The sequence below is a fragment of the Lissotriton vulgaris genome, chromosome 6, assembly GCF_964263255.1.
Source record: "Lissotriton vulgaris chromosome 6, aLisVul1.2, whole genome shotgun sequence".
NCBI lineage: Eukaryota > Metazoa > Chordata > Amphibia > Caudata > Salamandridae > Lissotriton > Lissotriton vulgaris.
Genome location: NC_141694.1, coordinates 1,835,196,015 through 1,835,220,036, shown reverse-complemented (window position 1 = coordinate 1,835,220,036; position 24,022 = coordinate 1,835,196,015). Strand labels below are relative to the sequence as shown.

General features: G+C 44.3%; 1 protein-coding gene across 5 annotated transcripts in view; it reads right to left on the bottom strand.

Annotated features, from left to right (window-relative positions):
• Positions 1–24,022, bottom strand: part of DNMT3A (DNA methyltransferase 3 alpha) — a 1,977,379-nt gene that overhangs the window by 989,615 nt on the left and 963,742 nt on the right. Inside the window, exon 1 of one of the 5 annotated variants that reach the window (XM_086928113.1) lies at positions 20,403–20,574. The exons of 2 other annotated variants lie outside the window; for them this stretch is intronic. The gene's annotated coding sequence lies outside the window, so the exon portion shown is untranslated. Of the gene's footprint in view, positions 1–20,046; positions 20,181–20,402; positions 20,575–24,022 lie in introns of those variants that run through there. 2 more of the 5 variants (XM_086928114.1, XM_086928115.1) reach the window with 2 other exon arrangements.

Here is a 24,022-nt window from a genome sequence, read left to right as displayed (position 1 = left end):
CATCACATTTCGTGTTGGAGAGAGGGGGGGGTATGGCAGCTGTATGTGATCCAGCAAGGTCTTTTACCACCTTAAATAAAACATTGGATTTATTTATGGCTACTGTTATCAAGTTGTTGGCATAAGTAGCTCTAGTATGAGCACAGGCCTTATGGTAAAGTTTCAGTTCGGCTTTATATGTAAGCCCAGCTGCGGTAGAATAGTCTTTTCTCCAGGTTTGCTCAAGTCTCTTGCATTGAGATTTGTGAGCACGGAGGGTTTCGTTGTACCATGGGGCAGGGGAGTTGTGGACAGTATTTCTCTTATTTGTAAGAGGGAGGCAAGTATTTATAGCCTCGGAGAGCCAGGAATTTACCGAGTTTGCAGATGCATTTATATTGTCTAAATTGAGCGGGTATTTAGACATGAGATCATATAAAGTTTTATTGAGAACTGCTATATCCAGATTCTTCCAAACTCTCTTTTTAAGATACATAGCAGGATTGGCTGCAGTCTGTGTTTTGTTTTTTGTCATAGTGAATTTGACAAGATAATGATCAGACCAGGGGACAGGCAAGGCAGGAGAGCATGTGATATGTGAGGAATTTGAAAAAATAGGGTCTAAGAGATGACCACCCCTGTGGGTAGGGCCCTTGTTAAGTAAAGTCAAATTCATGGCAACAAGGTCATTTATACAATTATCAGCAGAAAGATCATTAGGGTTATCCAAATGTAAATTTAGGTCTCCAATAACCAGAAAGTTACTAGAAGAAATAAGTATAGATGATATATAGTCCAGAAACTGGGTATACCAGGAATTTACAGTGCCCGGAGGACAATACATTAGGCGCCCTGTAAGAGTATAAACTTGTTAATTAGCATAACTTGCTTGGTCATTAATCTCACATCTCTGACTTTAGTCAAATTTTCTAGACTTCCATGCAGATGGACTTGCAACGCATGATTTACAACAATAAGTCTATATGAATTTAATATAGATGATTATTAGTAAAATCAATATGAATTGTATACCGTTCCAAAATGGCGATATGTGAATTAGCTGAAAACACTAAACTCACATTTGCAGTCCTTCTTTTAACATGATTGGGATGTAAACATAAAAGATGTTAAACAACACTCGCAACTTGTGTGATCAAGCACTCTATGGAGTGCGAAACGCGTCACGTGGATTTATGAATTGAATAAATCAACATTTTTTGGACTTATACGTGGATTGTGGTCTGTTAGCCTGACGCCTGAGTGCTCGTGAGGAACGCCGTTTTTCATGGATATTAATTCCGGCTGCTCCGCCGGTTCGAGCCACCCCAACCAAAGACGAGGGGTTGCCAGCAGGAGCGTTCGTGTTTGAGATTATATATATATATATATTATATATAATATATATGATGCTCCTGCCATATAAATGCCTGGCTGGTCTGTTCTGTAACAAAGTGTTAACGCATCCTTGCAGTTCCCCACGTCGTATTTTAAAAATAGGGGTTGGAGATAAAACCTTAGTCGAGCAAATGATGTGGCACAAGAAGCATAAAGTGCATACGTCAAAGAGCAGCAGCCCATGTCCGCTCTGGATCCATCCCCCCCCCCCGCAAACCTGATCATCAATCCAAAGAAGTTTATGGGGAACATGCAAGCCTCTACTATACTCACACTATTGATTTTCACAGGCCTGGACCCCGATTGAACTTCTCCCTTGGTCACCAATTGCAACAAGCATTTGCAATGCAATAGGTCTCGCATTATGAAAATTTGAGCTATTGGTCTTGTAAATGACACATTTTTTATTTATGTGTTGGTTTTGAAAATAGCTAAATTAATAGCTTTGTCATTTACAATGCCAATAGTTATAACTTTCGCAAATGTGACACCTATGGCATTTGTAATGCAGCATGTTTTGTATTTACGTGACTTAGATGTATTGATATTACAAATAACAATGGCTTTTAATTTTTTTAAATAATGAATACTTAAATAAAAGTGATTGTAATTTATAATGGCAATAGCTTAAACTTTTGTAAATAACTTTTGTGAAGATTATGTTCAGTGTATTTTATTTTGATGAAAATCCAAGAACAGAAGTGAAATATTAACATCTTTTTGTGACATTTGTAATAAAGCTTGAAACATTAAAAGAACATATTTGAACCAGTTGTTGTTGAATGGTTGTACAGATTGGCGCGGAGTGATGCTGTGGTGGCGCTGAGTGATGTTGTGGTGGCGCTGAGTGATGCTGGGGTTGCGCTGAGTGATGCTGTGAGGGTGCTGAGTGGTGCTGTGGTGGTGCTGAGTGGTGCTGAGTGATGCTGTGGTGGTGCTGAGGTGGTGCTCAGTGATAATGTGGTGGTGCTGAGTGATAATGTGGTGGTGTTGAGTGATAATGTGGTGGTACTGAGTGGTGCTGCTGAGTGGTGCTGTGGTGGTGCTGAGTGGTGCTGTGGTGGTGCTGAGTGGTGCTGTGGTGGTACTGAGTGGTGCTGTGGTGGTACTGAGTGGTGCTGTGGTGGTACTGAGTGGTGCTGTGGTGGTGCTGTGGTGGTGCTGAGTGGTGCTGTGGTGGTGCTGAGTGATGCGTGGTGGTGCTGAGTGGTGCTGAGTGGTGCTGTGGTGGTGCTGAGTGATGCTGTGGTGGTGCTGTGGTGGTGCTGAGTGGTGCTGTGGTGGTGCTGTGGTGGTGCTGTGGTGGTGCTGAGTGGTGCTGAGTGATAATGTGGTGTTGCTGAGTGATGCTGTGGTCGTGCTGAGGTGGTGCTGAGTGATAATGTGGTGGTGCTGAGTGATAATGTGGGGGTTCTGAGTGGTGCTGTGGTGGTGCTGAGTGATAATGTGGTGGTGCTGAGTGATAATGTGGTGGTGCTGAGTGATAATGTGGTGGTGCTCAGTGGTGCTGCTCAGTGGTGCTGTGGTGGTGCTGAGTGATGCTGTGGTGGTGCTGAGTGATAATGTGGTGGTGCTGAGTGATAATGTGGGGGTTCTGAGTGGTGCTGTGGTGGTGCTGAGTGATGCTGTGGTGGTGCTGAGTGATAATGCGGTGGTGCTGAGTGATAATGCTGTGGTGCTGAGTGATAATGCGGTGGTGCTCAGTGGTGCTGTGGTGGTGCTCTGGTGGTGTTGAGTGGTGCTGTGGTGGTGCTGAGTGGTGCTTCGGTGGTGCTGTGGTGGTGCTGTGGTGGTATTGAGTGATGCTGTGGTGGTGCTGAGTGATGCTGGGGTGGCGCTGAGTGATGCTGGGGTGGCGCTGAGTGATGCTGGGGTGGTGCTGAGTGATGCTGGGGTGGTGCTGAGTGATGCTGGGGTGGTGCTGAGTGATGCTGGGGTGGTGCTGAGTGATGCTGGGGTGGCGCCGAGTGATGCTGGGGTGGCGCCGAGTGATGCTGGGGTGGCGCCGAGTGATGCTGGGGTGGCGCTGAGTGATGCTGTGTTGGTGCTGTGGTGGTGCTGCACTGAGACAGAGTCACACGCTGCAAACAGGGGCTGATACTGGTAACCCGCTTAAGGGTACTGAAATTAGCAACCTCAGCAGTATGAAAGCCCGAATCGGCCTTGCTAGGATTCAAACTTTTGGCCTCGAGACAACCACAGATGTTGGCGGTGAGTGTCAAACTCACAGAATCATCCTGCAGGCTGAGTGTGGTGTGTACTACATACATCGGTTCTCATCCACATGTGTAATGCATTACACATGAACTAACGAGCAGAATTCAGTAATGCAAGGGTTGTCTCCGGGCTTGGCCTGTAGATAATAAAAATCGTGTATTAATTCCTGCGCGTGAGACTGAAGGATGCCTCTAGTTAAATTGCTGACTGAGGACCCGAAGCTGGGTTTGCTCGGTGCCACCTGTCTGGATAAAATCTAGTACAACACTTAGTGAGCTGCCTGACACAATCCTGCGTGTCCCCAGAGCATAGGGTAAAAGCATCATTCACTGTTCGAGCAGGTATCTAGATAGGGAGGTTTTCAAAATTAATCAGCTGAGAATCAAGGAGCCCGATTGTTAAGGCTGCAAGGTAGCTAAACAGTGTAAACCGGAAGTGGTGGCATATTGGTGAACTGTGAACACTAGACCTTGGGAGTGGACAGGACAGTTCATCGGAAATGTTACTAGAAACAATTGGAAGCACATTGGAAACCTGTAAAAGCAGGACCTGAAACATCTGGAGAGCTGCAAACAATCTGAGGGTGCTTCAAGGAGCTAGTAACATGAATTGTGAGCGCTTGCGCAAGCAGTGGAGCTTGGAGTCACGCCTACGACCTTGCTGCAGCCCAATGGACGTAGAGAAATGTCCAGGAGAGTTCGAGCTTTGGAAAGGAGATACAAAAGTCTTGTCTTTGGACAGACATTGTTAACCGGATCGTTTCTTTCATGCGAATTAAACTAAAAAAATAATGGAAACACGGCCACTCCCACCCAAACACACTGATCTATGAACTGGAATATTTGGAGTAAGGTTGTAGCATACATATTAAAGCTGCTGACTGTAGAACATGGGAAAAGTGTTTGAGTCTTGCTTGTGTCCATGCCTAATAAAAAATAAATAAACACAGTCACATGATTACGAGTTAATCGAAAGGCAACTGCAGACGCTGCAAGTGTTTTGGTAGTAGGAATGTGACGTTTAGAGGAAAAACAGCGGACATTTTGAAAACAGGATAGTTAATAGAAACAAAAAAAGTGAAACAGAGCACAGCGCTCAGCCACGTGGGCTCCAAAACCAAGTAATTAATTAAAGGTTAAACTAGAAAAGAGCGCAGTGTTGTGAGGAAAGTATAAGCACACAGCGGGAGAGTGTGTTGTGCCTGCAAGACCAACTACGAAATAAGTAGGGCCATCTGCAAGGGGGGAGATTAGCATTGCACGTGCGGGTAGAAAGCTATAATTAAACAAGCATTGGCACTGAATTAAAGTTGAAACTACAAGAGAGCGCAGTGTCGTGAGGAAAGTATAAGCACACAGCGGGAGAGTGTTTCGTGCCTGCAAGACCAACTACGAAATAAGCAGGGCCATCTGCAAAGGGGGGAGATTAGCATTGCACGCTCGGGTAGAAAGCTATATTTAAACAAGCATTAGCGCCGCACACTACGAAATAAGCAGGGCCATCTGCAAGGGGGAGATTAGCATTACAGTCTGGGAGGAGCATGAGCAGTGATCGTAAAAAAAAAAACAGTAAAAAAAAACATAGAAGCAGCAACGGGCAGAAAAGCATGCGCGGGTAGAAAGCTATAATTTAAAAAGCATTGGCGTCGTGCGGCTGTAAAAGTGACGCCGCACGGCAATAAAAAAAAAAGCTCTTGGCATTGCTGTGGGGGGGATGGGGGCAAGGCGGGAGCGCATTAGCGGGGGAGCAGCAGCCTTTGTATGTGCGAGCGAGTGGGAGGGAACACCATATGGAGTGTGATTGAAAAGTGAGCTCAAGCGAGTGCTGGGGAAGCGTCGCGCTTAAGTAACTCACATGCATTGGGGACAATCCTGGCTGGTTTCAAGAGCTGTTTTGCCTACTATACTCTCGCAGAACAACGCATGCGCGTTGGTTCAGCGAGACCTAAAAAGGGTTTCAAAGCTACCATATCCAAATCACATTTGGCAATAAAATTTATTAAAAGAAGAAAAACTTCTGGGTTTTTTGTCTCCATGATATACCCCCTTTTTAAGAGCTACTGACACACTTTGCAATTGCTGGTCTTAAAAAAGTGGCAGAGCATCCTCTTAAGAATGCTAAGCTTAATGTAAAAGCCTCTTAAGCCCATAGCACGAGCCAAACCATTACAAGTTATGGCTTGTAAATTTCTAAACAAATGTTATTCAAAAGTATGATAAAAACTTTTAAACTCAAATAGGTGTTTTTAAGACATTTTGAACGGTTTTAATTTAGGAAGGGCAGATCAGCAGCTCTTAACCTTTTGACTTCTGTGGACGCCCCCCCCCCCTCCTTGAATCATTACTGGATGCCTGGGATCCCCTGTCTTAATCCGAACTTCAAAACAATGCCAACAAATATGAAACCTTGGTATACATGCAATAGATGCCCAAATTATTAAATATTTTATTTAATTTAAAAATATGCAAAAATCGAAATTGTAACTTTAATGGCAAGGTATGAGATTTTCAAAGTGCACTTTTATTTTTTTAAATATGAAGAGATATGCTAGACTCTAGCATGTCACTGTCTATTTTGATCCTACTGCATGCTCTGTTTTTGTCAGTGCATACCAGTACTCAGTTGAGGCCACCAACCATTCATATTACATTCCATGTGTTGTACTTTGACTGGGCCCCCGAATCAAGATATAGATACATATTACATTGTTTGTCACTAAACTCAATTTTTTTCACATTTAGAGCATTTAAAAAAAATCATTTTACATTTTGCTTTTTATGTGCATATACTTTATTAATCTGCTCATATTATTTCTATTTTTAAGCTAAAGGGGACACTCTGAGTAGGTGTTCCCTAGGTGTCCGCAGACCCTAGAATAGGAACTGCTACAATAGATGTCATCACTGCATTGGCTGATACTTATTAAAAGTGAACGTTTCTACGCATAACCTTCAGACCATTCATGAACACCGTACTGACAATGCCAACAGTACCTCAAGAGACAAGTAAGGTATCACATGCCCTTTACATATATGGCAAATTATGTTATGGCAAATGTTGTTGTTATAGGTGAGCAATATTTTTATCTCTTAAACCATTAACAAGAAATGTTTTTATGGAGGCACAGCCTGCAAGGCACAGCCTTCAAGGTGCTCGTAAATGTGACTATCAAGGTAAAGTGGTTTAACTAGAAGCACACAATTTGGTTACGAATAAAACCGGGGTTTGAATCCTAGGTTTCCTGCTTATATATTGTGCAATTCAGCCACAGGATTCAGATTTTTGTCTATATTCAGTTAACTCCAAACGATGATGTTTTGGTTCAGTTACATCAGGGGTTACATAATACACTGGGTTACATAAATAACGCATAGAACGTGTTAAATCTATCCGACACAAAAATTTGTTTTAAAAATGTATAGCGTTAACCTACGGAAAGGCATAACACTGGCTTCAACTCACTTAACAAGGAGAACAATTCATTGAAGGCAATTAAATGTTACTATAAAATAAAAAAGTTACTGTATATCTCACAGGGTTGGAAAACCCATTACTCAATGTTTCTAATGAGGAACATGGCTGTTCAGAGATGGCTGCAGACAATTTCACATGTATGCTGTGCATTTGAACTGCAGAAAAAAAGGTCATAATGCATTGCACCATTCTGGATTTTATGCACGGTCTCATCTGTACGTATTTAACAGTTTTTAGGTCTCGCCTAGCTATCGTGTATACGATGCTATGCAAGATATTAAGTAAGGAGCTTTTGAAAGTGCTCACAAAGGCTGCAGGCGGATCGGGTACAGTGCATGTGCGCCGGGCGCGCGCACCTTTTGTCAGCCTGCGTGATCACTTTTGCGGCCGCTTTGATGTTCTCAGTGAGCCGCGCGGCCACTGAGAACATCAAAGCAGCCGCGAAAGTGATCACCATTTGCCATCCGAAGGAACAAAATCACATGGCTGGAAGGTGACAACACACAATAAGAAAAATACTGTTCTTACAGTAACTAAAGTGTGTGCTTCTCGCGCAGTTGCATGCTCATGTCCTCCTTAACACCCTCTCCTGAAGTTTTATATCGGTGCAGATGCTAATTTTTCTGGGGGAAAGTGTGCGTAATTGATGGCATCTGTATTCTAAATATCTTAAGCTGGCAATATGAATAAAACACATCTGCCGCCAATGCAACCAATATTGACATTTCTGAACGATTTTTTTTTGCACGAATAGTAGCATTACGCATGTTTTGCATTCTTCGTTTTCACGGAGTGCAATATGATGCCATCTTATGTATGTGCATAATTCTTTAAGGATTTACAGTGTTATTTTTTGCAGAAAATGTTTAACGTATTCAAATATAAGAAAGCCATTTCTTCCAAATTGAAAGTGCATAGTAAAATGTATGCACGTTGCCATGCTGCGAGCATTTCTCACACAAGAGGAATGTTGTGCTTATTTATATATTTAACGTGCCCTGCATTGCTTGGAGTATATAAAACAGAGGAGCTGTTCAAAATCACAACCAGGTACTTCAAGCCGGTCACATTACCACAGAAACTGACACACGACGGAGTTCTTTGTTTAATTAAGATGGGGAGGGCATATTTTTACCAAGCTCCGATGTGCCGCGCATACCACCATACCACAAGTCAGGGGCATAACACAGGCCCCCACTGCAACGAGTTGCCTTCTCTCCCCTTCTTACAGCAGCGTGCACCACACAACCCAGTATTTCCCCATATTGCCAAACTGGTGCCTCTAACCCCCACGTGCAGATAGCATAATGGCAGAACCCAGATGCTGCATAATCGCAGGTGTGCGTGAGGATAGCATAGACGCAGGCACTGATTGCGTACTTTGTGCTCGAGTGGTATCTGTGACTACCATTCATCTATACATCCATTTGTGTATCCACTCACTCATACATGCATCAATTCTTCCTACCATCCATCTAACCATCCATCCCCTCACTGAGCCTTCCATCCATCCATTCCTCCACCCACCCATCGATTCATTCGTCCATGCATACATCCACTCACTGATCCATCCATTCATCATCCATCCACTCACTGATAGATACATTCATCCTTCCATCCACTGACTGATCCATCTATCCACTCACTGATCCATCCATTCATCCATGCATCCATCCACTCACGGATCCATCCATTCACTCACAGATTCATCCATCCACTCACAGATTCATCCATCCACTCACAGAATCATCCATCCACTCACAGATCCATCCATCCATCCACTCACAGATCCATCCATCCACTCTCTCATCCATCCATCCATCCACTCTCTCATCCATCCATCCATCCACTCTCTCATCCATCCATCCATCCACTCTCTCATCCATCCATCCATCCACTCTCTCATCCATCCAATTATCCATCCACTCACGGATCCATCCATCAACTCACGGATCCATCCATCCACTCACGGATCCATCCATCCACTCACGGATCCCTCCATCCACTCACGGATCCCTCCATCCACTCACGGATCCCTCCATCCACTCACGGATCCCTCCATCCATCCATCCACTCACTGATCCATCCAGCCCTTCACGGATACATCCATCCACTCACAAATCCATCCATCCACTTACTGATCTATCCATTCACTCACAAAAGCATCCATCCACTCATTGATCCATCCATCCATCCGTTCAAGGATCCATTCAGTCACGTATCTATCCATCCATCCACTCACTGATCCATCCATCCATCCATCCGTCCATGCATCCATCCTCTCACTTATCCGTCCATCCATCCACTCACAGATCCATCCATCCACTCACGGATCTATCCATCCACTCACAGATCCATCCATCCGTCCATGATCCATCCACTCACCTATCCATCCATCCATCCATCCATCCATTCACGGATCCATCCATCCATCCACTCACAGATTCATCCAACCACTCACGGATCGATCCATCCATCCACTGATCCATCCATCCATCCATCCATCCACTCACGGATCCATCCATCCATCCACTCACTGATAGATCCATGTATTCATCCATCCATCCCGAATGATGCTATTGCATGTGCAGTCAGTTGAGCTGGTGGTTCCCAGAGCATTTTTTAGGGACCCTGGTCATGCGCGCAGCTGTCTGCCTGGGATAGCTCTATTCTTGGGACACTTGGAGAGTCCGATAAGACTAACCAAACAGTATCAAAAACTAATTTTAAAACAAGCATTTCCAATGCAATAGGTCTCGCATTATTAAAGTTTGAGCTATTGGTGTTGCACTATTTAGCAATGCCAATAGCTCAAACTTTAATAATGCGAGGCCTATTGCATTGCAAATGCTTCTTTTGTTTTATGGTGCCAGTCTGGCTTTCTTTGAAGAGCCAATCTCAGAGGCCAGGTCAGAGCCAGACTTTCAGCTTGACGCCTACTTGTCTAACACGCTTTTATATCTTCACTGAAACTGCAACAAACTGAGTGCTTACTGGTGAAAGACCCAAGCACCAGGAACGATAGCATTTCCTCATAAACTCTGAGATTTTTTTTGTAAGTGAATGATCACTTTGGTTATTGGAGATATTTGCATACTCCATATGGGGTAGTTAGCAAAATAACGATATCCATAAACCCCCAACATAGTGAAAGGATTCAGCAAAATAAATATTGTCTGGAAAAGAATATTCAATGCCTTCCTAAAAAACACGTCTTAGGTTGGAACCTTTTCTTTCACAGACGTGCATTGCAAAGTCCCTGACTCAATAACAAAATATCTCCCATTCTATCCCAATGCAAACTCTGGACACTACATAACGCATTCTGGACACCTAAAAGCGATTTAGAACAGGCCTTATTGACTCTGACTAAGGTTGGAACTGCCACAAAGGTGGAGGCTCTTATGATCCTATCCTATTTCACTGTAAAATGCTGAGAACATTCTGATACGAAATTAAACTCTTAATAGATGAAAGAGCTTCCCCTCCATTATTATGCAGTGATTTTAGTCCCATGGTGCCTCACACACACTCCAGAACGAAACTCTAAAGATACATGCTTTCTGGACCTACTCTTAAAGACGAGGATACAAAAATATAATATGCAAGTGGAAATTATTCCAGAATTTATACCACCATTCTTGGTGGGAATGGGTCTGTTTCGCAAGAAGCACGGACAATTCATTGCTTAATAACTTTAATTGCCAATTTCTTCATAAACTATGGAACAAATTGGACCCATACATTCAAAAAGCAAAATCACCATAATCAATTCACAAATACAGAAAAATTCTAAATTTCTCCCCCTCTAACCTTTACATATCTTTAGCTTACTTTCCTCATTAAGAAATCTGCTTGAGGGGACTCTCTAAAATGTACATTACAAAGCTCGCTATACACCAGTCTGGCTCATAAGACGCTCAGTTTGCTCCTTACCCCCTAGCTTTCATACCCCTCTGTTTTCCGCGCTAAGCCCCCCCTCTTGACTCTTCCTTTATTGTTGCAAAAAACAATGCTTTGAACATGATCGCAGTATACCAGTCTACACCATAAACCAATGTTTAAGAATGCCACAATATTTTGTACAGGATACTCGCATTGTATGTACTAAGTGCGTGTTTTCATCCCTTGAAAAAGCCAATGAAACTTTTGAAATGAAAAACAAAAATCCCCAGACATCAAAAATAGTTCATCACTCAAACAAAAATCAATTACAGATTGCAAAAGAGTGGTTATCAATTTGAGAAAAATTACGCAAAAGGGTTGAGGCAACAGAAATCTGCACCTGTTAACATACGTGGCTAGATGTTCTTGTGATGGTGCTTGTGAAATCGGGGGACACAACCCTATCTGTTCCCACAAAGCGAATGGGATGCGTGATGGCCCCAACGTTGTTCTCCCTCTTTATAAATGGGGTGAAGGACCATTTGAGGGAGGACCCTGCGGACGCGCCCGTCCTTGCCGGAGAGAAAACCCCCACACTCCTCTTTGCTGATGACACCCTCCTGATGTCTAAGACCCCGAAGGGCCTGCAAAAATTGCTTGACCGTTTCTCTCTCTTTTGTAAAGAGCGTGGTCTATCGATAAACAGCGCGAAAACAAAGTTAATGGTTTTATCCGCAGATAGAAAGGTTAGGAAGGTACATATCTCACTGTTCGGGTCCCATTTGGAGGTTGTGAATGAATTTGACTATCTGGGGGTTAGGCTATCCAACAATATGTCCTGGGGCTCTCATATATGCAAAATGGTACTTAATCTCAAAATGGTTTCTGGAGTGATACTAAAGAACCAGCGCCTCTTCATTAGCAAACCGGTTGCTCCAGCCTTGGCAGTCTATGAGGAGAAGGCTGTAGCCTCGGCAGTTTATGGTTCTGAACTATGGGGTACCGAAAACATCAAGGCCCTGGTATCCGCAGAGAACAAGTTCATCAGAGATTTGGTATCACTCCCAGTGTCAACCCCTTTAATACCATTATTTTTTGACATGGGCAAAAAATCAATTTCTCATAAAGTCCATCTTAGGCCTCTGCTATTTTAGGTGCGCCTTAGAAGGACTCAGGAATTATCAGTATATGCTCGAGTGCTGGACGAACTAATCTCCCTTAATGTTAACAACAAGATAAAGTGGCTTACCAATCTTAAGTTGCTGGTAACATCTATAGGTCTGGGAGAGTCTTGGGCCTCGCAATGTCCACCGGCTAAACAAATTGTCAAAAAGCTATATTGGGATTGGGTTGAGGCCAAGGTTCATGCCAACCCCAAATTGGGATCCCCAACGATCAAATTCCTTGACCATAAACCATTTTGTAAGTTGGAACCCTTTCTGGACTTTATCCAGCTACCCAGAGATAGGACTTTGTTTTTGAAGTTGAGATATGGTACTCTGCCCCTCAAGAAATTTACGGAAGGGTGGGAAAGCAAGGGGGGGCATGAGCTAAATTGCCCAGGCTGCAGCTGCCCGGAGGAAACCCTGGGGCACTTCTTATTCGCATGTACCGCTTATAAGCCTGTTAGGAATAAATGGTTGAAACCAGTGTGCAGGATTCTGGGTGTAAAGGATCATAGATCAGCCCTGCGTATTATGTCAACCAACACTGCTTCTATGTACATCGTCTGTGGGGTTGCAAAATACCTGGCGGGTGCCTGGATAATCCTTTCCAGGTTACTGGGCAACGTATAATGGTTTATTTGGGATGACTGTATTGTTTTAACCCTTCTTTTTTCCTTTACCTTTTTAAATTGTCAGTGCTATTCTGCTGAAAATGTAGTATTATTGGGTAGATTGTTTTTATGTATTTTGTATGTTTGTACTTTTATGATAAATATCTATTGAATAAAGTATTACAACAACGAATTGAATATGGAATCAGATCCCATCAAGGAAATATCATAATCAGTCTTTTTTGTCTTGAGTGAATGTACATGTGATTTCTCTTTTAGCCTAAAAGAGAAATCACATGTACATTTGGATTTTATCTGTTTTGGATCAACTAATAAAGAATTTAATACGATCATCACTAAAGTCCGGACCTGTTTATTATGAAAACTATCTTCAGATTCACTCAAGACAAAAAAGACTGGTGATGATATTTCCTTGATCGGTGCTGGTTACCAATTTGACCTTTTACTTGGAAACTAGTGCAAGATGAAAATATATTTATTTCTCATGAAATGTCATCAAGTGTTAATGCCAGTTCATTGGATGAGTGTTTTTAAAAGTGCAGCTGTCAAAGAGACGCCTACTAACAATATATATGTTAATGTGTGTTTTACGTTCTATACCGTGGCTGGACATATTTTGCTGCACTTAGAGCAAGACAAGCCAGGTAGAGCGGGCATTTTAGTTCAGATGTATTGAAAAGTAGGAGAAGGTCTACAAGAAATGCTGCACATGCATACCAGAGAGGCTAAAACTGTTGGATGACTGATTTATACTCAATTCAATTCAAAGCTTTATTTCGATAAACATGTCTTATCATAAAAGCACATAGACAAGATAAAAACAAGAAACCATAATTCATTGGTCACTACAATTTACAGAGTTAATAACAATAAAAAGACATCCATATTACAATAAATAGATTAAGAAGCATATTAAACAGTAGAAGCTTTGTAAAGGTAAAAATTAAGAATGATTAGTTAAAAAGTGATTACATCACAAGGATTTTGCTCTTATTACCCAGGCCCAACTCAGGAATTTAGCAACCCCACAGGCTAGGCGTGTGCTGGTGTCAGTTTTAAATATTCTCAAGGCTACGGAATGACTCCTAGTGCCGAGCAATAGAGATGTGGGTTTCAGCCATCTCTGCCTAGGCTTTACATATGCCGGACACACAAAAAAGACATGGGCAATAGTTTCGATAACACCACTACAGGTAGGGCACTCAGACGAGGTTTGATACGGGGGCTTCCATTTACTGGTGTAATCATGTAAAGGTAGGTTTCCCAGCCTGAACTGGATGAACAAAGATCTGTCCCTTGGTTTTGCGATAAAGTCCAGGTAGGGCTCCCAACGAGGCTCGATTTTGTGCTGTTTAAACTCCTCAGTCAGCCTACCCTGGTTGGGGTCCCTTAGATCTTGCTCATCCACCCAGTTCCAGTAGACTCGCTTGAGTTCAAGCTTGGGTACGGAAGCTCCTCGCTCCCATCCAGTTGACAAGCCAACGTCACTTATTGATTTATAGGAAAGATAGTACATGCATTTACTAAGCTCTCAAGATACAGTCGTCTACGTTAAACACGTTTCTGAGTGGGTGAAGGCAGATCTAGGGACTTGGCCGACAGTCTAAGCGCATGGAGGAAACTGTCAGACATCCTGAAGATCAAGTTTGAGAAAAGGTATGTTGAGTGCTTTTTTGAACAACAAAAGGGATGATATAAATCACAGGCCACTTGGACTGTATCTCATTACACAGGGTCCTTGCAAGCTGAATGACTGAATTCTGGTTATGGTGGCTTAGGGGAGACAAGTTTTAACTAGCCAAAAGTAGACAGCAAGTATGAATGCAGTAGGTTTAGAATAGGTATGTAGTGGAAATAGTGTGATCAACTTTGAAGACCATAGTCAGTTGTCTGAAGTAAGTTCTACCTTTGGCTGAGAAATAACAACCTGGAGGAGGAAAATAAGAGTTTGCCAAGGGGAATGGGTGACAAAGTTTATAAATGTGTAACAGCGAAAAGAGGCTGTGCAGCACCGAGCTTTATTCACAATTAGTACATTGATTAAGACTGCAGCTGTGGCATGGGGGGAGGGGGAGGGACAGAAGTAGATGTTTTATTCATTTAGCAACCAGAACCTGTTGGCAGTTGTTGTGGTGGGTTGAGCCTTGGAGGACACCAAGGGAGGGCCACTGGAAGTGAGTGGTGGAAGCCTGTATCAACACACATGACGGCAGCGCCGACAAATGATATCAGAGCACTTCATACATGATGCTATATATGCCAAATCATGAACCTGCCTAAGCATGAGGCTGCACGTGACATATGTTGCAGTATTTGGGAATATGAGGTTATACATGTAGATATAATGGCTCTACCAGGTTAATCAAAGAAGTGCCACCTACGTATAGACCGTACCGGACCATGTGGTGATCAGCATATGTGTCACTGAGTACATGACGACTCTATATGTTTTAGAAGTTCTCCACCTTTTGCATGATAATAGTACCCATGATCTTTGATGTCAGTGACTCTGAAATTATATAGGTGGCACCACTGGTATTAAACACTTCCGATTAATCATAAACGTGAAAATTCAGGTCTTTTGACTTTGTAAACATCGGTTTACTCTTGGGATGTAATAGCTACCATGGTAAGTTACAGTTGCAGTACTTCTTCCATGTCTATGCAGGTTTCTTTCATGATCAAATCTATCAGCAAGAACAATTTGCCTAGTATAAGGATTCAAAGAGTATTGTATGGGAAATCAGTAGAGTGAAATTGACAGACTGCGACCCTGCAGCCCCACTGCCCATCTCCAACTGCTCATTTTTAACACTGTAAACCAGAAGCTGCCCAGGAGAGCCTTGTTTCCTATTTACCTTGAGCCTCTGCAAGTAACTCAGGAGACTCTTGACATTTCTTTAGCATAAGAGACTAGAGTGAAGCAACTGAAGATTTAAACTCCAGTCAGGGACTTTATAAGTGTGCACATTTCCCCAATGCCTGGCAGGGTGTCAAACAAAACACAGGCTGCGCCCCCTGGTGTTAGATGGGTTAAACACGATAATAAAAGAGGCCATGCTAAGTGGGTGAGGCGTCTACCACCTGTGCAACTTTCAGGACACAGCACACAATATACTTTGTTGTAAGTTTATGTTTTGTATAGGGAGAATATGTGACAGACAGTCTAAAGTTCCTCGTGTTGATATCACTGTCACATTGGTTTCGCAACTGTAAGTTTATCTTTTACAACAATAATCGCATTTCTTTCACGACATATCTAAAGAAAATAATCTGAGCAATTTATCCTGAACTCACATTTACTTCACAGGGCTAAGATACTATCATTTTCAATACTAAGTTGTTTAAGTTAGTAGTTATTATTAATTGTGCAGTTAAGCAGTCGACTGCTATGGCTTCCTCTGTATTCAAAGTAGAAACAGGCAACTGGCAACATATCAGTTTATTTTTGGTTACTCTCCCTCTGTTCACTTTTGCTTGTATCAGTTAAACTGCAAGTGCAGTTCACTACGCTTAGCGGCAAGAACTATGCTGAAATTCTTAAGTGAACTGCTGGTTTTTATATTCATCTAGTCTTTTGATTTATTAAAATAAAATTGCCCTTGTGAATGTTTTTGGGGAAAATGCCTTTGTTGCTGAGTACTAAATGATATCCATCCTCAGCAGCAGATCTGTTGTCATGTAGTACACAACAAAAGAACTCACTAAGTTCGGTCATGCCCGATAATTTTTTGTATTAGTTAAGAGTCTGTGAAGCATGGCCAGTTGTCAGGTAAGTGTCCCATGAGGAGTCGTACACAATGGCATATAAGAGGTGCTACCTTCACATAACAACATATAAAAAGATCCTTGGCCCCCAGCATTTGACTTAACTATTTTTCAAACACATGATTCACAACAGTAATTTATTTGTTCAATTAAATTTACTGCTGTGCGGTATTCACAAACTACACTAATGTAGCAACATTCACTTTTGCATTAAATCAAGCACTGCACATGGCCAACCTCTGGTACTGCAACACCCTCCCATAGAAAAACATGGAGGTAAGGACTTACTAGAAAAGTACAAGTTATTACAAAAAGAAAGTTTGTGGGTAACACTTTGTAGTACGTTTTGTAATACTACTGTTGTACTACAAAACATATTAGTAGGTGTAGTTTTTGAATCAGGCCCACCGTCTATTTAGAGGGCACTCACTAGTCATTAAAACTGGTTGTATTAATAATGTGCAATGAATACTGGCAGGTGTGAGGTCTTTTTGTATATACATTCCAACACAAATGTTCAAATGTGGATACAAAGCTGTTTACAAGTATCTTCCTCATATGATTGCTTAAACATGCTAAGTCCTTCACATCTGAAGACCTTGCAAAGCCAGCTCTGAACTGCACCAGGCCTGTGGTACTAACCCACCTTGGAGAATGACCACATCTTTACTATGATGTCTACAGTGGTGTACGGTGTATACAATCACATCCAAAGCCCTTGTGAGTACAGGGCTTCGGCACATCGGTGGCCTAGTCCACTCTACTGACTACCTGCAAATAGAAGTGCATCCAAATTTAAAACCAACGACGCGGTCATCCAGCAGATGACACATTTTCAGTCAAGTGACTAACTACAGTCTATAATATCATGTTGGAAATGAAGGTACTTGCCTCGCAAACTACTTTTCTGTCTGCTTGAACGCTTTTGTCATTTACTCAAGAAACCAATCAAAGAAGGGCAAATCTTTCTACCTGGTGGAACTCCGTGAATGAACTAAACTCCTTTTATGCCTCTGCAACAAGGTCTGCAGTCTGTGCTGAGAGGTTCTCATGTGACTTGAACCAGCAGAACTCTCGATCCACTGGCTGATTCCCACCCTAAAATATCTTTGGGATTGGAGACTTCAGAAAAACTACTAAATAAGGAAGAATCTCGATGACATAAGAAAGTGACAATATTCTGGTGGGGAAGAAAATCAACAGTCTTGTACTCTGATACCCTTCTGTTGAAAATAGTTTTCTCGATACCTGAGAAAAAAAATCACATTTTAAAACAGGGCTATCAACTAAGAAGTAACTAAGAGGTAATAGCATGTGCCAGAGTGTGGGATGGCGACTCATCTGAGAGCGTGAAGACAGGGGCGGCTTTTCCCCGTGTTGGTCACAGGTGTCTATTGAGACGTTGATTCGTGCTCGTCACAGCGATCTGGTGTTAAGTTCCCACGAGTGTCAGCTCGCGTTCGCAGTGTTCAGCCACGCTCGCAGCAGGCGGCTGCCACGGGTCACTCACACTGCGCGTCAGAACCCACTCTGCCACTGCACCCACACACTTCCACCAAAGTGCTGTTAATCAGCAGTAAGAAGTGTGCAGCAGGCTGCCTGCTACACCGCAGTACTAAATCAAACAAACCACAGAACGCTTCACCTGATCAACTTCTGCTGCCTAAAGTAGCGACTAACTTTTCGGAGAGCCGCTGGGGCTGGAACCGCGTCAGATGCTGGACAGCCTGGCCGTTCCGTTAAAAGTCACTGAAGTGAACCATGCTTTGTCATGGGAAGCTGCAGCAAAGAAAGAGGCTCTGGGCAGCTGGACTGTTGTTGCAACGTCAGAGTAGAAAGGATGCAACTTCTGCCTAAGACACAAAGCGTTCCTGCCCCCTCCCCCGGCTCCTGGCTTCGGGTTTCACACAAAGGGCCAACGAGGGAGAGCAGCGCACTTGCCATGTTGTTACTGGTGATTTACAGCATGTCAGCAGGCTGCCTGCCACGCTCGAAGGTGCAAGGACACCCCGCTGCAGACCAGCAAGTACACGCACTAAAGATAAGGCTGAAATAAAATACTGCCTGGGTCAAAGGGGAAAGCCCGCCCTGCCCTGTGAAATAAATCCTGCTGCTAGCAGGTGAGGTTTGGGCGGGAAGCACAGAGTTGCTAGAGATCAACCTGACAAAAGTAAGGCCTCGCTAGTTGTGCCACGTGGTTCTGTGACACCTGTTACTACTGTCTGCAGGCCGCCAAGAGTTACGAACGGAGCTACACAGGGAGAGGGCCATGTCTTACCTGGGGGTACACCCGTCTGTAACTCTGACTGCGCCCAGAGACGAACGAAGCGCCCACTTTAGCCTTGACAGTGGCGCCTCGCCGTATTGGGTAGAAATCCCATGTGCTAAGGGCTCATCTACAGATCTTATATCGTCCAATACCGCCCCCCTCCCCCCATGCACTAAGGCACCGCAGGACGTGGTCAACACGGGGAGTGCGGCCTGTCTCGGAGCAGGAAGCATCACTCTGGAACCCTTTAACTCTTACAGAAATAAGCATTAGAACATTTTCTGAAAACCCAGATTGTGCCTCCAACCTCTTCTGATGGGTCCAATCGGCAAGGAAGTTTCGTCACTGCAAAAAAGACACGCGGGCGCCAATGTGGGGGGCCTGACGGTGGGCTGCGGCCCCCTAGAGCACCTCATACAATTAAACCGAAGCATGCTTGCAATCGACTCCGCGTTACAAAGTAGCCATTCGCTGCTGCTTCTGCAGCCGCCAGTTTCCGTAGTGCCTGGTTTTCCATCTAGATGTTTTCACTCCGTGTTGATAACTTTTTTCTTTTCCTGGCGAAAAGAAGGGCTGCATATCTCGCGTTGTGCAAGAAGGCACAAGTTCTTGGGAGGGGGTGCCTTGAGGTGCAGCCTGTTCTCCCAAGTCCGGAATGATGAAGCTCGGAAACTTCTGGACAACTAATGCAGGCCCGCACACTCTGCAGAGGCCTTGATTGTGAACGGCATTTCTAAAACGTGACCTTAAATTCAAGTTTAGTTTTGCCTTGGGTGGAATCACGCATTGAAAGCCAAGGAAACCCCTAATACCACAGATCGGAACACAGGTGGGACGCGAGATAGTACTGTGCGTGTAGGTTCATGTCCCCAAAGCTGCCTGCAGTCAGGGTGGGTTCCCGAACCTCTAAGTTGAAGGGGCACTAACATGCCCCTGAATCCGGCTTCTAACTCGATCACCCGGCCTTAACTTGCCCCCTTCTCACTCCTGTAAGTTCATAGAATACGAACACCCCCCCCCCCCCCACCACCTTTGCACAGACTGACCCTTAGGGCTGTTACCAGAGTTTCAAATTGCACCACGCGGAGAAGCAGCGAGTTTTACAAACATAAACAATCTGTTTGCCGCCTCCCCGCTCAGCAGTTTAAATGGCACTTGGAGGCCCCGGCAGCTGCGGCCCCACGCCAGTCAAACAAAACGAACCTGCGCAAAAAGTACACCCCCGAATAAGAACTCTCACCCCATGGTCGGCAAGCCTTACCCACTCAAGAAGAAAGTGCCATCCCCCAAAAGACAGTGTGCTCCGGACACAGGGGAGGAAGCACAACGTGTGACACGGAAACACAATCCAGCTCGAAGCTCACAACTACTCCAGAGCAGAGCCAGGACCCCATCACTTCTCCGTGGCATCCCTCCCCGCCCCCATCTCCGAAGCAGCAGAGCTCTCCAGAGATGGATGGGGGATGATCAGGGCTCCCCCTCCTCCCGGCAGGGGGAGGACCTGCCCAGGCAGCAGCACAGATCACACCGAGCAGCGGCAGTCTTCGCCCGCCTGCCTGCCTGCATGCACAGCCCCACAGCCCAGCACACACAGAGTAAGGTGAAGAAGGGACCTACCTACCCATAAACCCTGGAGCTGCACAGTCCACTCAGGTGCCGGCTGCCCCCCCTCTCTGGCTTTGTCGGGATATTGCTGGGTGGGGGAGGGGAGGCTCAGGGGGAGGGAGGGAGGGGGTGAACCGTTCTTTGTCTGGGAACTCCGGGGCATGTGATCCCGAATGGGCTCTCTGGTTGGCTGGGGTGGGCAGCGGGAGGGAGGGGGCTCGCACACGCTGGCAGGCTGCCAGGGCTGTCTGGCTTGCACAGCCTGCACTTCTGCTCTCGTCCTCCCCCTCTCATTTGGAGAGGGAGCTCTTTCGCTTTTGGCCGAGGGCGGGGAGGTTCCATTACTGTGCCCGTCTCTCAGCGAAACTCCCACCCTGATAAAGAGCAGTGCGCGGAACCACATGCACCTCAGCGCGATCCCCCGAACACACGCAAAAAAGTGCTATTCACAAAAAGTAGACCTGATGCCAATATCAGCGCCACTTTGGACGTCGGGCCTCCTTGCCCTGAAATCAGCTGAAAAGTCTGGTGATCGGAGATTGGGACAGGGGAGGTCGCACAGGCTTCTTTCAGATGCGAGCCTTGGGGTGGGTTTTATTTGAGAGCCGATAGGCGTCCAGGCAGCCTGTCTCTGCTTAGGACAGGAAGGCAGGACTTCTTCGTCACTGTGCAATAGTCCAATGTAGCATTTGGGGCGCACATTACATTACTGCCAGCAGGGCACTCCAGGGCACCCCAATCGCAGTGTTCAGACAAGTCACTGCACCACACCACAGCAGAGGAGGTTGTGGAAAACGCGGCAATGCAAATCTAGCTATTTAGCCGTTATGGAGAACTTTACACCAAACATGGCTTCGGGGCGCTAGAGTCAGGATGCAAAGCTAGTATTAGACTATACGACATTAATTCACCACACTGAACAGCCGGTTGAGCGGCTCACTGACGGGAAAGCGACTGGACGCAGCGCTAGTGGATGGAGTTTCAGAGCTGGAAGAAAGAGGAAAACCCACTAACACCAAAGCGAAGCACTCCCACCTGGTTATGATGGAACATTAACACACTTTAAAAGGAAAAAATGAGTAACTCTTAATAGTGAGAAAAAAACCAAGAGTGACGCCATGCACCAGTCTTTTCAGGGGCAGCCAGCAAAGAACAGCTAACAGAGGCTTAGTAGGCATAAGGTGAACTGCTGGGCACTGAATCAGCTGTACCAATGGGTTCGATATTTACGCAGCTTTAAATTTAAACAGATGGCATAGGCAAACAATCGACACTTACCGCTATAGTTTGTGTTTGGGCATTCTCATTGAAGAAAACTATCTCCTTCCTAAGCTGGCACAGATGGAAGACATAGGCTGAGCGGGCAGAAGAGAGCTGAAAAGACATGCCATGGTCTGGGGCAAACTGGAGCCCTAAACTGACATGGTCAACTTTTACTAATACAATACCAGTCGAGTCAGGGGCCTGTGGTTTCCGTTTACCATAATCTCAGTTTTCCCGCTTTTAGTTTGAGCCAGTAGCCATTCATCCAGCCTGGACCCGCCTCAAATCTGAATAGAGGTGGCGGACGACAGCATGCCATCAAGGTAAAGGATAAATGTAGTGTTGTCAGGATACACATCGAAGCAAAATCATTTGGTACCCATGATCAAGCCCTGAGTGCTCTATCACAGACTGCGCTGGACAGTCCAACCACTGCAGTTCTAGCATTCGGATTCATGAGGTGCTATAGATGGCAGACAGTTTAACCAATAGGCTTGCTCCATTTTTCAAGAACGAGTCCCTGTCTGTGCACTGTCCTGCAAGGCTTGCTGCTTTGCACAAAAGTATTCAGCACATAATCATCTCAGACAAAACACGATGGTCCATAAAGCAGCTACATTGCAGGGTCTCTTCATGATAGGCCGTGAAACTTCTGGATAATGGAACAAAGAAGAAATGGATCACAGAATGGACTGTCTACGTTAATTTCTTTATCCTTAAGGTTCACAGCTAAAGCCAGAAATGAATAATACATTGAAAGGGGTATGTGAAGTAACACAGATGTGCCTGTGGTTCGAAGTTCCCCTATTTTGTGGTATGAAATACAACAAAGATTGTACACATTTCTGGAGAGTACTGTATCTGAAATAAGATGGCTATGTTCTGAATTTACAAGCAAAGTCCAATTGGGAGGAAAAAGCAATTTCTTCGGAGTTAAACAATATTTTAGAACGGTTTCACATATCAGCCAATACATAAAGAGCACCTCCCTATGAAAGAGATTATTTCAGCTCTCACCACTACAGTTCTTGCAACAATATTTAGAAAAGACAGCAGACCATAGGATGTCACACCTGACCCGTTATTTCCAACAGAATATATATATATATAATTCACATGTCCGTAACATGCTCAACAATGTGCACACACTGCAGATACTTGCTGCCAAGGTGCCACCCTTGAAAAATCGTTAGAAAAAGTCCAAAACATATTCAAAAGATGAATGGTGTGAAAGCTTTTAATTTGTTGGCATTGCGGGCCGAGAAAAGGATCGGTTTCACCGTTTAGCGCCAACTGGAGTGTTTTTGTATGGGCAGATTAGCCCACATCGTCCACAAGGCTAAATCAGGTTAAGGACATTTATGAAAAAGGACTAATGAAGTAAGTGGACGATTGTATTATGGTGATATTGTGGATTGAATATCCCAAGATGACCTGTATCTGTAACTACAATTATACCCCGTATGGAAAGTGAGTCAATAGTGAATCAATATTTGAGGAATAAATTATTTACTACTATTGTGCCCTGAAGAAGTCCATTTGTATATGGACGAAATGCACTGGCTATCTGAGTTGTGTACAAGTGAAGAATTTTAAATAAAAGGAGAAGATTCATGTCCATCTTTTTCATAGGACTTATATGTGGTGCAACACTGAATCTCATATCACTTGCAATAACATTGGTAACAAGCTAAGTGGTGACGGTGTTTTCAGTGAAGCCCAACAAGACCAGATACATGTTATTAGGGTAGACTTAGAGTGAAAGCTTACAGAACACAGGTATTCCCTGAGGGGCAATAATACTTCTGAAAAGCATCTGCACTCCTTTATGTCATAACCTCTTAACACTAAAGGTCAGCAGAGTAGTTTCCTGTGGTGCCTGTGAGGAGACAGGTTTTTGTCACAGTGACGGCCTACCTTTGTCTCACTTTGGTAAACTGTTGTTTTGCAGATTTTTTATCTCCTTTGTGGCAGTGCAACTAGATTAGTTGGGGAGAGGCTGAATGGTAAGTGAAGCATGGTCAGAATGCGGCAGAGTAGGCTCATGATTTTGCATTACACACCAAACTCCATAGAAAAATGGTTCTCCTTACCCCAAGTGTAAGCCTTTGGAGGACCTTGGTGCTAGGGGGCTGTCCTAGCCCGTTGCCAGGTAATCCACCTTATTGCCGACAGAGAGGCAGGAGATGGGCCTTCACCAGTAGACCACATTATGGCCTGGTTGCCATGGGACATCTCTCAGAAGGTTGTCCCAAAAGGAGTAAGGGGAGGGGAGTGTTTCCTAATTTTGGGATTGGGCCCTATGGTTTGTTCAAGAGTCTGTGCTATGTAGTGCTGGGAAGATCACCTAACTGGGCAGGCATGAGCAC